This window comes from Palaemon carinicauda, chromosome 16 (assembly GCF_036898095.1).
Source record: "Palaemon carinicauda isolate YSFRI2023 chromosome 16, ASM3689809v2, whole genome shotgun sequence".
Lineage (NCBI taxonomy): Eukaryota > Metazoa > Arthropoda > Malacostraca > Decapoda > Palaemonidae > Palaemon > Palaemon carinicauda.
Genome location: NC_090740.1, coordinates 133,430,517 through 133,443,912, shown reverse-complemented (window position 1 = coordinate 133,443,912; position 13,396 = coordinate 133,430,517). Strand labels below are relative to the sequence as shown.

The following is a 13,396-nucleotide window of genomic DNA, read 5'->3' as shown; positions in this document are numbered from 1 at the left end:
ATCCTTAATATAACTTTTAAGGATATCGCATAATATCAGGGGACGTATTTCTTGATACGACACATAGCAAGCTTCACCCCGAATAGAGTTTTTGCTTTGAGGGGGAAGAGTGGCTAAATTGAAGGGGAGCAGTTATCAAGGTTACCCGGTGGATCCCCTCCCGGTACCACCCCGGCAAACTATTCCTGAGTAGCTAATTAAGCTTGGTGTTTCTTCCAACTGCTCCCGGTTCTAGGATTAGTACAATGCAATCTCCAGCATCTTCATCCTCTGGAAAGTTGAGTATTTAATCTTTCCTGTGTATATTTTTTGGTTCCCTTCTCACAGTTGAATTAGCATAATTTAGATGTGTTTAGTGGAGCACAGCCAGCACCGGAGGTGGCCCTTTTCGACCGCTGTCGTATGCCATAAATGCTTTTTGTTCCGTAACTGACATACAAACCACGCTATTTAATAGGGGTTATTACTTTTGGCATAGCTGAAGTGATGAGCCATTAGAATTTTAACGAGGGTTTACTACCCCACCGCTTGTTAGCGGGGGTTAGGGGTTAGGGAGGGTAGCTTGTTACCCCCCCCCACATACACACACCTGTGCTTGGGCCCACTTTGCTCTTGGCTCGGGTGGTAGTCGGACGTGTCCGCTCACACCGTCGCCTCTCTGACAGCCATTAATGCATTTTTGCTTTCTCTTCTACAGGTGTGTTTGTGAAGTTGGCCTCTGCTATTATGCGCAAGTGTGTCCAGGATTACTCGAACGCCCTTGTGGTACGTTTATGTCGGCAGTTGAGATGGACCCTCACACCCTTTGTCCTTATTGTAGGAGCCAGCGGTGTGATAGAACTAATAAGTATAGTGAGTGTAGGGAGTGGTCTACCTCCTAGTGGGAGAGGTTTTCTCAGCGATGGAAGAAGAAGTCCAAGCAGGATATTTCTCCTTCGAAGGTTTATTTGAAAAGAGAAATTCCCAAGGACTTTTCTTCCGTTGCCCAAACCTCCTCCGAAGCTCCCGCTCGATCGATTTCTTCCGAGAGACCTTCGAGGGGTAGCGTAGGCCCTAGTTCTGTTTCCCGACCTCGGGGTTTGGGAGAGGGCGTTGCCTCTCATAGCGAGGCAGCTCCCCCTCCTCCCCTGGGGGAGGATTTAAATATTAATGTAAGCAATAATGATTTGTTTCAGCTTTGGTCTTCCTTGGGGCTTGAGGGTTCGCCCTCCAAGGAAGCCTTGTTTGACATGATCCGGTTGGGTGCCGCTGTCAAACAATCGCCGACTTTGGCCGAGGTTGATCCTCTGTCTATCGTTGACGTTGTGGTGGCAGAGGCTTCCGATGCGGTATCTCCGACCTCTGCAACTGATCAACCTGCTGTAGCTGAAGGCTTAGTTTCTCCCTCTGCGAACCTTCGAGGGAGGAACTAAGTCCAACAGTCTCTCCTGCCGGTGATTCTCCCCCTCGGGGAAGTTCACTCATAGAGACTCCTCTTCGGAGGACTGCTGACGGCGTAAAGCTTGCCTTCCTCTTCGCCGGAGAGGCCTTCCTTCACCTCACAAGGGTGTGAGGAGGCGCCTCTCTGGTTCATCATCATCGCTGCAGTCTGCTGCAGAGGAGGGTCATCAATCCCCGACTGTTCCTGCTACAACCCTGGACCTCTCTGCGGATCGTTAGCTATCCACTTCGGTGGAAGGTTATCCTTACAAAGGACTCGTCGACCTTCCCCCCGTTAGGCCTGCTGACCTGCCGTCGCCGTTCCTGGCTACTGATGCACTGTGGGCGCCCACCCATCCTGTTTTTGTAAGACAGACAATGGTCCCTTCGGTTCATCAAGGGCGTGTGCGCAAATTGGCGCATACGTCCCTTACTCGCCAGTGCTCACCTGCGCGCCAGCGCTCTTCTGCTGCCGATTATCTTGACAAAGCGCATCAGTGCTCAAGCTAGTGAAAGGATCAACTTTAACCAGCGAGTAACTGAAATTTTCACTGCATTTCCCATAGTTATTTCAGTGTTTGCAATTTTTCAAGACTTTACTTAGTCTTGATTTTAGTTTTCTTCTATTTCTTCATTGAGACAACACTTGCAGTATACATCGTTCGACAGCTGAAGACCACCATCCCGTTCTGCAATGGCAGAAAGGGGTTCATCCCCTATCCCCACCTCCTCCCCTCGAACAAGAGTGGAGAGGGGGAGGATCAAGAAACCTAGAGGCCTTACTTTGAGGAGCCATGCAAAGCACCCTCAATCACCTGCAACGGAACCAGTCCCTGGAACTTCAAGGGACCACCCCGTGCAGACCCCGGACCACCTACCAGCGACCCAAGAAGAAGGTGAGACTGAGAATACCCCCTCTCAAGACCTACCTTCGCAAACAGCAGCAACTGGAGACTCCAAGTTTAGGCTTACTCCAGGACCCAGATTAACATCCTATGCTGCCATAGTTGCCATGGAAGCTAGCAATCCTCGCCTCAACATGACCCTACGTCCCAATCGCAGGGGACAACTGGTCATAACAGCCAAAGATGAACAGACAAAGACCTACCTAGAGCAACAGGAAAACGTCCTAAAACTGGACATCAACTAGAGACCCACCACCATCATCGTTGTCTATGACCTCGACCTTCCACTGGAACCAGTGCTCCAACATCCCTCCATCATCACTGTCAAGAGATGTGAGGGCAAAGCCGGAGGTAGATCCCACAAATTGGAGGCTGTCCACAAGGGAGTTCGCCCTCCTCACCTATCCTTCGACCTTTGGGGCCCTTTCTGCACCGAAGAGTACTTCAAGGAGCCACTTCGATGCTTCCGGTGTCAAAAGTTTGGACACCACAAATCCCGCTGCACAGGTCCGGAGATCTGTGGGGTTTGCAGCAGCAGACAGCACCCCACCGTCTACTGTATTGCCAGGCACAAAGTAGGGCACAAAACCATCGCCCGCTGCCCTAACTGTGGAGGATCCCATCATGCTTGGCATGATAGATGTCCCCACAGACTTCAGAGAATAGCAGACCGCCACTACAATCTCCATCCACTTCAACAGCGTCGAACGCAGCCACCTCCAACTAAACAAAACCCTACACCTTCCAACCACACCTCCCAACAAAATCCTAACCCTTCCAGACATGCCATTTCTGAACCTTCCTCTCCACCAACCCCCCCCTCCAGCACCTAAACCTCAACGTCCTCCTAAACCTCCTTCCAAAGAAAAAAGATCCCCAACCCATACTCCCCGCACTCCCTCACCTTTAAAACTTACCTCTTCAACCAATTCTCCTAATGTCACCCAGCCAAAACAACCAGAACCCAACCCATCCTCTTCTGCACCGACCACTCACACACCTAACATTTCCCACTCCCTAAAGGAATTTCCCAACCTACCTTCCACCGCCACAAGCAAATCTAGCGCCTCACGCCCCTCCAAACATCCTTTCAACATAGACAGCAGTGAGTATGACCTCTCTGCTTGTCCCATGGGTACTCTGCTGGCAGCCATCAGCAACATCCTTCGTAACTTCTTGCGATCCCGCAAAATCAAATTCACTCAGGAGTCATTGGATGACTTCGTGTTTGACAACGCCGCCAAGGAACTAGGAGCTCAATTCCCTTCATAGTTCCTACTGCAAATGGACCTCATACAACAACTTGCAACAACCAAAACACTCAGGTAAAAGTGCTCCAATGGAGTATTTGTGGACTTCGAAACAAGCTTGCATTTCTTCAATCTCAAACCGCAGTGCAAAACCCTGACATTATCATACTGCAAGAAACTCTGCTTAATGAGAACATACCATTTCACATTCTCAGGATACAAAGTATACACAACGTATCAATCACCAACAACAAGAGGACTGACTACCCTCATTAAAAGCAGGATCCCCTCCAAACTACTACCAAGCATAGACTGTGGAATCAAGGCAGAAATGCTTAGTATCCAGATATCCCTCTTAGCCACAATGCTAACAGCCCACAACATATACAAATCCCCAGCAAAAAATATTGATGCCGAGGCACTCTTTGCAGAAGCCCCCAACGAAGACTCAATTATTGCAGGCGACTTTAATGCTCATCATCAGTTCCTGAACTCAATATCAGAAACAAATCAAACTGGCAGACACTTGCATGCCCTACTGCAAGAATATCCTGATGTAGCACTGCTCAACAACGTCACAGAAGCCACCCATCTAAAAGGAGGTCGTCTAGATCTTACCTTCTTATCCAGTGCCATACAAAGAGGAGCTAAATGGCAACCACATCCTGTACTAATCAGTGATCACTTTGCCATTGAAGTAACACTCAAATTGCAGAAATACCCACCTCCTCCTCCGCCCCCAAAAAGGTGGAACCCAGAGTTTGCTATCTAGGGAAAATTCAAAACAGCCATGACAGAGTGGGCCCTGGAATATATCAAACACCCGCACAATGATATCTCCACCCTATCTACCGACTTAAGCAAACAACTAGAGGTAGCAGCCAGTGTATCCATGCCACAAAAAAAGTACTTTGAGAAGAAACATGCTGATGCCTGGTACTATAACAGCCGCATCAAAGAAATGAATGCTAGAATAAACAGGATCAGGAAACTCCTCAGAAGACACAGAACAGATGAACTACATAATCTACTTGTAGAGATCATCAAGCATTCTGTACAAGTATCACTGGAAGTAAAACTAGACAAATGGTACTCATGGTGCAATGAGGTCAACTTCAGCACATTCCTAGCCAAAATATGGGGCTGGTTTAACAAAGTCTCTGTGAAATACAATACACCCAGAGTTACACACCCAGACCCATTAGCTGAAGCCAAGAGGATTGCTAAGAACTTTGCGGACAGAGCAAAAAGCATCAATCTACCTCTGCCAACCATCAACAGGCAGAGAACTCTGCTCCCAATCAGGAACAACATCATTGAAGCCACCTGCAACATGGTAGATGACACTGATCACCCCTATACCATGGAAGAACTAAATATGGCCCTATCAAAAGGCAGTTAGGACACTGCCTCTAGAGCCGATCTCATCACATACAGCATGCTGAGGAACATGGGAAACCATGCCAAATTGGTCTACCTGCATCTGATAAACAGGACCCATACGGAGAGACTACGTCCAACCACGTGGAACCAGCAGGACACCAAACCTATTCTAAAAACTAAGGAGCCAAACACCTACCGACCTATAGCTTTGATAAGCTGCACAGAGAAAGTAGCTGAGAGAATGGTACTCAATAGACTGCAGTGGAAAATAGGCCAACTACATCATTGCCTATATGCCTACAGAAATGGCATAGGCACTCAAGAATGCATCACAAAAATGCTTTTGTCATATTCCTTGATCTCGAGAAAGCCTTTGAGCTAGCCAGCTCACCAGCTATACTCTTCACACTTGTTGAAAAGAGAGTGAAAGGACACTTACTGGCCTGGACTCGAAACTACACACAAAATCGAGAGGCCAGAGACACTTTCCAAGGAAAAAACCACCGAGTTCATCCCCTTAGAAAACGGAACACCATAAGGAGGCATACTCAGCCCCTACCTGTTCAATCTACTGATGGAGAACTTAGCCACTCTAAAACTCCCAAAAGGAGTGGAGATATTCATATATGCAGATGACATATGCATAGTATGCCCAAACAAAGCTCATGCCAGAAATATCACTTAAAAAGCTCTTGACAGGATTCAAGCCTAATGCAATGATCTTGGCCTAAAGATCAACACCAACAAAACCAAAGCAATGGCTATAAAACGCTCGCAAAACCCTCAAAACTTCACACTGAGAGGTGAAGACATCGAATGGGTGAGTCAATTCATGTACCTCGGGGTAATCATTAGCAAAACCTTGTCAGCAGCTAATGAAGTAACCTACCTCAGAGAGAAGACAAAAATCTGTCTATCAGCCATGAAACGCATGACCTCCCTTGAACAAGGAGTATCTAACAACCTCCTAAGGCTGTTTTACCTACAAGCAATTCGGTCCCACATTGATTATGCATCATTAGAAGTAGTCCAAAACAATGCCATGAGACTCATCAGTGGCTATCCAATGTGGACAAGACTCTGCCTACTCAGAGCAGAAACTGACCCAATCTCCCTGTCAGCCAGAATTGACATCAGGAATAGCAGCATTATATTCAAGTCAATCATCGCAGACAGAAAAAGCCCACTCAACGATAAAATAAAGAGGCTTCTACCTCTTGCTGAAGAACTAGATCCGCCCAGCTCCCATGCAAAGAAACTACTGGGATTTTGCATGATCTTTTGTCCTTGAATTGGTCACATTTATATAATAGTGTAGATCCTGTTGTCTCTTTGAATGAGAATATAGTCAACATAATTGATAGGCGTATCCCTTCTTGTGTGCTAAGGTACCGAATGAAGGACAAACCGTGGTTCAATGATGATTGTAGACGTGCTTATTTGGAGAAGCAGGAGGCCTATCACCTTTGGAAGGGTAACTCGGGAACATAAATGGTGGTCTACCCTTAAATCTGCACTCTTTGGTGTAGATGCAACAGTACCTCCTTTACTTAAACCAGATGGCTCAGTCACTCACTGTCCAAAGGAAAAAGCAACCCTTTTGGCTGATGTTTTTGACAGTAAACAGAGTAATGAAAAACTTGAACTTCCTCATTCCTGTTTTCCTGAGGCTAAACTAACTAGTTTAGCTTTTCGATCTCGTGAGATTAAAGCTCTGTTGATGGACCTTGATGCTTATGGAGGTGTAGACCCAAATGGTATTTTTCCTTTGTTTTTTATAAAGACAGCAGATTTCTTAGCTCCAAAGTTATCTGTTATTTTGCGCAAGTTAGCAAGAAGAGGAGCTTTTAGCACTTGTTGGAGAATTGGTAATGTTACTCCTCTATGTAAATGTGTTTGTGGTAGCTCAAGTCCCTCTGATTACCGCCCAATTTCCATAACTCCCATATTATCTAAAGTTTTTGAACGTCTTCTGGCAAAACGTCTTAATAGGTTTGCTGAAGGTAATCATCTATTCCCTAGTTTGCAATTTGGTTTTCGTAAAGGCCTTGGAGCATGTGATGCCCTTCTTACAATCTCCAATGCAGTACAGAAATCCCTTGATTGTGGTCGGGAAGTTCGTATGATTGGCCTTGATTTTAGTGCTGCCTTTGACCGTGTTAATCATGAGGCCCTTGTTTTCAAACTGAAACAGTTGGGAGTGGGTGGGTCGTTCCTTAGCATTATTATTGATTTTTTAAGTAGTAGATCTCAAAGAGTAGTTGTTGATGGGCACCATAGTGAGTATAGGAATGTGATATCCGGTGTTCCACAGGGTAGTGTTCTTGGCCCATTACTTTTCATACTATATACACATGACATGTGGTTTGGCCTAGAAAATAAGCTTGTTGCATATGCAGATGATGCTACTCTCTTTGCATCAATTCCATCCCCTGAATGTAGATCTGGGGTTGGTGAATCCCTTAATAGAGATTTAGCTAAAATTAGTGCATGGTGCAAGTTATGGGGTATGAAGTTGAATCCTAACAAAACTCAAAGTATGATTTTAAGTAGGTCAAGGACAGTGGCTCCTCAACATCCGGATCTCAGTATTGATAATGTTTCTTTAAATTTGTATGACTCTTTCAAAATTTTAGGTGTGTTTCTCGATAGCAAATTTACTTTTGAGAAACATATAAGGTCTGTGTCTTCTTTAATTGCACAAAAAATTGGCTTATTGAGAAAGTCTTTTAAGATATTCGGTGATCAATCTATTCTGAAGAAGTGTTTTAATTCTTTTATTCTACCTTGTTTTGAGTATTGTTCTCCTGTCTGGTCTTCAGCTGCTGATTCTCATCTTAATTTGTTGGACAGAAACTTACGGTCTATTAAATTTCTTATTCCTGATCTAGATATTAATCTCTGGCACCGTCGTTCAATTAGTTCATTATGTATGTTGCATAAGATTTTTCATAACTCTGACAATCCTTTACATTCAGATCTCCCTGGACAATTCAATTCTATCCTGTTCGTAATACTAGGCAGGCAGTTAATTCTAATAGCCAAGCCTTTTCCATCATAAGACTCAATACTACGCAGTACTCTAGAAGTTTTATTCCAGCTGTTACAAAGTTGTGGAATGATCTTCCTAATCGGGTTGTTGAATCAGTAGAACTTCAAAAGTTCAAAGTGGGAGCAAATGCTTTTTTGTTGACCAGGCGGACATGAGTCTTTTTGTAGTTTATATATGACATATTTGTTTTTGACGTTGTTAGTAGTTTATATATGACATATCTGTTATGACGTTGTTACTTTTTTTAGAATGATTTATTGTTAATTTGTTCTCTTCAGTTATTTATTTCCTTATTTCCTTTCCTCACTGGGCTATTTTTCCCTATTGGAGCCCCTGGGCTTATAGCATCTTGCTTTTCCAATTAGGGTTGTAGCTTGGATAGTAATAATAATAATAATAATAATAATACACTCGGAAGAATGCAGATGCAAAACGAGGCTCACAAAATCAAGGGACAACAAATGTATGAGGGCTACATCCCTCCTGTTCCCTGGGAATGTGATCCCATCAAATACAACTTCACTATCCTACCAGTAGCAAGCAAGGCTCTCTGCATGCCAGAGCAACTCAATGCAGCTGCAAATCAGGAACACTCCTGCTCCTCACGCCTACTACACAGATGGATCAGTTGACCGTGCAATCCCTGCAGCCGCGGCTGCAGTTATCTCTACACCAGGATATAAAGCAAACTGGAAACTTTCCAACCATGCCTCCACATTGCAAACTGAACTAGTGGCCCTTGCAAAAGCCCTAGAACACTCTGCCAATCAACAAAACGGGAACACAACGATCCATACAGATTCCAGAGGAGCCACGATGGCCCTCAGCAACAAGGAACCTACAGAGAATGTGCACCTCCCCGCTGCAATTAAATTTTTAGCCCTGCTCCACCAAAGGAACAACAGGCAAATCACCTTGAATTGGATACCAAGTCATACAGGAATCTCTGGCAACGACGAGGCCGACTACCTAGCGAAATCGGCCTTAATGTGCCAAACTATCATCATTACTCAGCAACAGTCATTAAAAACCATTCAAAATAAAATGGCTACCTACTGCAACATTCAAAAGACTAGTGAAGTTAGAAGAGCCTTCCTTGATGGCTCAAGATCTGCAAAGTGGTACATTGAAGCTACAAACATACTATCACACCCAGTTGCGAGACAAACACCTCGCCAGGACGCAGTAATTATTTGCAGACTGCAACTGGGATGTCTATGCAACTGGCAGATCATCTTAGATAATGGCCAAGACCCTGCAGCACAGCATAGACCAATCAGACCATGCAAGTACTGTAATCAGGACACAGAAGAACCTTTACAGCACTATCTACAACAATGTCAGGAAACAAGCATACTTCGGCAGGATCTTAATCCCAATACTCCTGCCACTGCAACAGAAATTGTCAAGCATATCATTGACAATCACAATACCCTCTCAGCCTTTCTCCGGAGTTACCCTCCACAGATATAACTGTGCAACAAAGTCAACGTAAATTCCAAGCGGTAATTAAAAGAGAAATCTTATCCTCTGCAATTCTGTGCTGTGAGCAGGGGGATTGCTGGCTACTGCAGCCTTATCTTTCTCTCCTCTCAACTGGCACCCCGTTGTCGCACAACCGGCCTGTGTTGCCTGTCTGGGGGTGTGGGCGGGGTCGTCTGCGGTCTTTTTTGACTTCCAAAACATCTTCCCCTCCTCTCGGCTGATAGCCAGTTGTCGCACAGCAGGCAATGTTGTCGGTCAGGGGGTGGGGCAGGGATTGGGGGGGGTCTTTTTGACCTCCAACACCTTTTTCTCTCTTCTCAGATGGCAACCCAATGTCGCACTGCGGCCTGTGTTGCCTTCTACACCTTCATCTCCCTTTGTTTGTCTCGAAAATAATCTTTATTTTTACGTTTTTCTTTTATCTTTTTTTTTTTTTATCATTTACAGGTACAGGAACTTTGTATTCCACCTTATCTCTACCATTAAAACCGCTACAACTCCTCCTCTTCAGCTCTCTCCTACTCAGCTGAAATCTCACACTATCCCTCTATCTCACAACTTAAGCTTAAACCACCATGAAGTTTTTCACTTCACCTATATCAACTTCTCTGACTACAAACTTTCAACTCCTTCCCGAGCTCTCCTACTTATCGCGACTTGCTACTATAACTCTTTCTCTCTAACTCAGACTGAAGCCAGTGGGCTCATAGGATGATATTCCACAGTCAATCACTCCTTTTCAAACATCCCATCACCACCCAAAACCTATCCCAATATCCTAAAAGAAATGTTGCAGAATATCCCTACACAACTACCTATCCCAATATATCCTACCTAAACACCTACGGGCTGCAAGATTGCAAAAGCCCATGCCTGGCCAAAAGGGCCAGTCAATCTTCTACAGAACAGAACGGCTGACATTCCTTCTAAAGCGTGCCAGTGCTCCGCTGATTGCCAGCGCGCCATTGTTCTGCTGCGCGCCAGCGCTCGCCAACGCACCTGCGCTCGCCAACACGCCAGCGCTCGCCAACGCGCCAGCGCTCTCCTGCGTGCCAGTGCTCTCCTGCGCGGCACCGCTCGCCTGTGCGCCACCACTCGCCTGCGCGCCAACGATCTCCTGCGCGCCCATGATCTTCGATCTGGGCGCAGTAGGGAAGTTGAATACTTCCCCTGCTCATCAGTGCTTGCCAACGTGCCAGTGCTCGCCAGCGTGCCGTCGTTCTTCACCCGCGCGTCATCTCTCGCCAGCACGCATTCGCGCGCAGTCACCCACTTGCACCCACACCCATCTCCCCAGCCTGATGCGCGCACATATGTGCGCCCGTGCGCAAGAGATGTCTCTCCTGCGCACGCGCGCCCAACGGTATCATCACCTGCACGGGCTCTTCATCCTGCGACCGTGAGTGCGCAATCTACCTTCTGCGCACCTTCTGCTGTCTCCGGCACGCGTTCATACGCGCCATCGCTCGCCCGCACGTACCTTCGCCATCGCCCTCACGCTCACGCGCCAACAGTCTCCCGCGCGTGAATCTGGGTATTCCCCATCGCGCGAGCGCCAGCGCGATCGCTAATACCATCCCACGCGCGACGCTGCAAAATAACGTGCGCCAAGGTCGCCATCGCTACATCCCCTTTCCCCCCCCTGCAAGCGCAGAACAGCGCGCTCGCCGTCAGGGCGGAAGGTTCCAGAAAGGTCCAGGGACATTTCTTCTCCATCATCTTCTTTTCAGGCAAACCCCCCTTTGGTAACTCCTCCCAGGGATCGGTTGATCCCTTTCCCTCCAGTGGGAGTATCTGACAGCGCAGCCGTCAGCCAGCAGCCTTGGTTTGGGACACTGGTCAGAGCGGTCGTGGAGGCGTTTAAGCCTGTTCTCTCTGGCCTGGGCCACAAATCCTTGGCAGCTTTTACTCCCCTGAAGAGGTAAAGAGGAGTTTCTAACGTGCTAACTTTTCCGAGGGCAAAGCTGACTCCTCGTAAGTCTTTGAGGCAGGCCTCCTCTCCACCCCAGACTTTTTCTCCCTCCCCTTCGGACGAAGACTTCCCGTCCTCAGGGGAGTCACGTGAGGTGAGGCATTCCCCCATCGCACCAATGAGGGAAACCCCCACCTCGCGCTGAAGTCTTCATCAAGACTTAGACCGGAGCCAGCCAGTCATTCGGAGAACGTCCGCGAGTCCCCCCAAGAAGAGCCTTTGGGGACAGGAGACTTCGCTGCTAATCCTTCAGGAGGAGAGCCTCAGGAGTCAGAACATGCATTCTGGCAGGTTCTGACCCTTATGGGGACTCTCAATGGGTTTGCTGACCCTGAGATTCCTCCTCATGAGGGCAAAGACACGGTCTTGGACCGAGTCTTTGGGACTCAAAAACCCTCTAAGGCCAAACCTTGTCCATAAAGGTGGATAAAGAAAGACAAGCAGAAATCCATCGAGATTTCCTTAGGATTCTTTGCCTTGACAAAGGCCACCCATTTTTCCAAGATGACTCATATTGCCTTCTTGTAGATTTTGACTTATATTCCTCAAAGAAGTCTAAACTTTCTTTCGAGATTCCGAACCTTTTCTTTACGGCTAGGGAGAGAAAATCATTAGATGAAGGTCTCAGGTTTTCTGTAATGAAGCGAAAACAGTCGACTTCTGAACTTGTTGAGACAGAACTGGGTCCGGCAGAGGAATCAGCTTCGGCTGTAATTCCAGAATCAAGGGGAACCAGTTGCTCCGGGGCCACTTGGGAACCACTAGAGCTGCTGTTCCCTGAAAGGATCTCAGCTTGTTAAGGACCTTAAACTGAAGGACAGGTAGCAGAAGGTTGAGGGCATTGTTACCTGGTTGTAGTCTGCATGAATAAAAAGTTTTGACTGGCCCTTATTCTTTTCTTTATCCTCCCCTATCTTTGGGTAAGCAGCATCCTGGGTTCTCTGCATAGCCGACCTCAAACCACTGCAGGTAAACCTTGCTCCCTTGTGTACCTAGTATTAAGATTAATACTGTTGCTTCCCCATACCCTGACGAGGTGGTATTGGGAAAGTCCTAGTGCACAGTTTTCCATCTAAAGAACTTCGGAACAACTTTCCAAGACGAATCACATTTCTACATACCTTCACACACAGCTTGCGTAGGCCACAAACCTTGCGAAGTAAGGTTTTAGGAGGTGCAGGGGATCCTTAGTTTTTGAGTGCTAACACACTTAGATAAGGAGCCCCCGGGTAAAGCCATAAAGTCAGATTGGCTGGGACGTTCACCATTCCTAACGGGTGAGTCACCCCTATTAAATAGCATAGTTTGTATTCCAGTTACGGAACAAATAACAAATTTGTAGATAATTTGTATTTTTCCTGACTATACAAACCTTAGCTATTTAACCAAACTTGGCCGCTAGCCCCATCCCCCGTGAAGTCCTACCTCCAAGCAAAGTGAACTCAATCACAGGTGTGTGAGGGAGAGCAGTAGCAAGCTACCCTCCCTACCCCCGCTAACTAGCGGTGTGGGTATTTAACCCTTGTTAAAAGTTAATGGTTCGTCGTTTCAGCTACATCAAAAGTAATACCGCTATTAAATAGCTAAGGTTTGTATAGCTAGGAAAAACCAAATTATCAACGAATTTGTAATTTTTTATATATTACATCACACCAGTATTTGATTAAAGTTTTGCTGGAATATGGTGGGTGGTAGTTTTTCAGGAATCTTTACTGAATCCTAAAATAGCCAAGACACCATATTTTACATACAGTAGTTTAAGTGTAGATATGCAGGATTATTTAGGCACTGTTTCATTGCTTAACCCCTTGTTCCATACCAAAAAACTCTGTTCTTTAGAAATGTGGTTTTTGTGATCTCGTAGTTGATAGTTTAGTGTAGATTGCCAGGTAGAAGGAAGTGATGCTGGTGTTTGGGTACAGCTAAGCAA

General features: G+C 46.3%; 1 long non-coding RNA gene across 1 annotated transcript in view; it reads left to right on the top strand.

Moving 5' to 3' along the window:
- Nucleotides 1–13,396, top strand: part of LOC137655143 (uncharacterized) — a 41,110-nt gene that overhangs the window by 26,212 nt on the left and 1,502 nt on the right. The window lies entirely within an intron of this gene.